Source organism: Microtus ochrogaster, unplaced genomic scaffold, assembly GCF_000317375.1.
Source record: "Microtus ochrogaster isolate Prairie Vole_2 unplaced genomic scaffold, MicOch1.0 UNK201, whole genome shotgun sequence".
NCBI classification, from domain to species: Eukaryota; Metazoa; Chordata; class Mammalia; order Rodentia; family Cricetidae; genus Microtus; species Microtus ochrogaster.
In genome coordinates, this window is record NW_004949299.1 from 15,571 (window position 1) to 18,270 (window position 2,700).

Sequence of the window (2,700 nt, forward strand, 5' to 3'; positions counted from 1 at the left end):
AAAAAAAAGCACCAGGACAGTAAGGGAGAAGCATTGAGAGACGGGTCTCACCATCCAAACAGAACGGGCGACAAACCATGAAGCGGGGTCGCCTGACACGCTTCACCACGGGGCAAAAGCAAGGAAGCCGGTCATCTCAAAAAGCCACATGGGAAAGCACACATGGGCCCAGCCCCAAAAGGCAGCACAACGCGGGCTGGGCTAGACAGGAAAAATAACACCCAGTGAGGCTCAGAAGAGACACCGCCATGTAGCGTCCTTCAATGTCACCCAATTAAAGGACAGCGTGTCAGCACCTATCTGCAGGTACAATAAGGACAGATAGCAACAATTAGAAGAATGAAAACAGGTACAGGGAGTCATTCACAGACCACAAAGAACTCCTGAAAGTGAGGCTGGGTGAAATGTCCCCATAAACAAGAGAACCGACCCTCAAAGGAACAACTGGTCGACCTCATAACCATGAAAGGACCGAGAGAGCGAGGTGAACATGCCAGAAAGCTGGGCACCCAGCCTCCTCCTGGCCGAGGACCCTGTGACCAGCCGCTAGGGATGGAGAAGGGCAAGAAGAAAAAACTTGGGGGAAAAAAATCTCGAGTCCAAGAAACCGGGGACCAGTGAACAGGGGAGCCGGGACCACCACCTCCTCTCGGCCTCGAGAACACGAGGCCCGCCGCTGGACTATCGCAAGACAGAGGGCAGGAGAAAGGGGCTGGGGAGAGCTCCGAGACCCCAATGAGTCCGGACCAGGGAGGCGAGAGAGCCGGGACCACAGCCTCCTCTTGGCCTCAGCATGGCAAGGCCCGCCGCTGAGGACCAAGGGTTCTGGCAAGAAGGGAAAAAAATTAATAAAAAGCTCCAAGAGTCCAGACCAGGGAGGCAAGAAAGCCGGGACCATGACCTCCTCTCGGTCTCAGGATGGCAAGGCCTGCTGCTGAGGACTGAGGGTTCTGGCAAGAGGAAGAAAATTAATAAAAAGCTCCGAGAGTCCAGAACAGGGAGGCTAGAAAGCCAGGACCACAGCCTCCTCTCGGCCTCAAGATGACATCCGGTGCTGAGGACCGATGGTTCTGGCAAGAGGAAAAAAAAAAAGGTCCGAGACCCCAACGAGTCCATGACAGGGCAGCGGGGAAGCCAGTCTCGGGTCCTCCTCTCGGTCTCTGGTCACCGGGTTCCAGGGCTCTTAGATGAGAGAAAAGGCAAGGGAAAAGCAAGTTTTAAAGCCAGGGTATTTCACCGATCCTGGGCCCAGGTTGACCTAGCGGGGGTACGCGAATGACTGAAGCCTTCCGGTCAACCCGCTCAAGTCTCCCAGCACCCTCTCCAGCTGGTCCCGTCACTCGGTTCCATCCCCAACGCACCCATGGGTGACTCTTCCGGCACAACCTCCTACACAGAGACCCTTCCCAAGCACGACACCGACTCCAGGACACACCCGCCTGCCGGGCCGGGACTCTCGTCTCTCTTTCAGCCTCACAAAAGCCATTTCGCCCCATCCTCTTCAACGACCAAGGACCAGGAGCATTGCAGAAAAAGGCCACCGCTAGGGGGTGCCCAACAACCGACCACCATAGATCGCTCGCTCACTTGTTCGGCAGCGGAGGTGTCTTCACCTTCTCTGGCATGACAGCGTCCTCCCATGTTCACACCCGGAGGTGGCACGGGCCCACAACAGGACAGGGAACTCCCCTGTCGGTTCCCCCACCCCTCCCCACCCCACCCCCGAACACGGTGAACGTGGGCCGGGCTGGACATTTGGGACTACGAAAACGAAAGTACGACCGAGACCACAGGCAGCTAGGAAAACAGGCGAATCAATCGCTTGCTCGCTCACAGGAAACAAAGAACATGTCTGACATATCAGTGACAGGACTAGGTAGGCCAGGGGCTTCTGCAACCATTAGGGCATGGTGAGAGGGAGGGACCGAGGGACCGAGGGGGACCAAGGGACCGAGGGAGGAAGGGAGGGAGGGAGGCGGCAACAGCAATTCCCTGCCATCTAAGTCTCCTTTCACCATGGCCACTGCTTGCTTGCTTGCTTGCTTGCTTGCTTGCTTGCTTGCTTGTGGTTCTTTTTCTTCACCCCACTCCCCACGCCCTCAGCCCACACTTCTCAGACTAAATACCGAGTCAGAGAAAATTAAAACAGCCGTGGAATAGTTTTTTTTAAATAATAATAATGAAATAAAAAGTTTTTAAAAAATCCCCCTCGGATTTCATTTCCGGGAATAATATCGTCATAGCGATGTGTTGTGAACATTTTCACTTAGGACAGAAAAAATAAACAGGTCACTTTAGTCGTTTCTTGGAGAGGGTCTGTTTCACCACCACAGTGGTTCGCACTTGCTGAGTTGCTGAAGATGATCCTCCTGTTTTCAGTTTCTGAGTACTGCTGACATTGACAGGCATTGGCCCTCACACTCGAGTTTATGAGACACTACTGAGAGCATGGAGCCCATAGGACAAGGCTTTGGCTTCCCCTTCCCCTCCCACATAAGCCAGATAAATAAATAAATAAATAAATAAATAAATAAATGCCCAGAGCAGCAGAAGCATGAAAGTAGCTTCTCAAGACCCTTTAGAGCTCCTGAGTACTGGGGTTACAGTCATGGCAGAGGATATGACTAGGCCAGGGCTCCCTTCACAACCACCATCCATGCCTGCCTGCTTGCCTGCCTGCCTGACTGCCTTCCTTTTTTA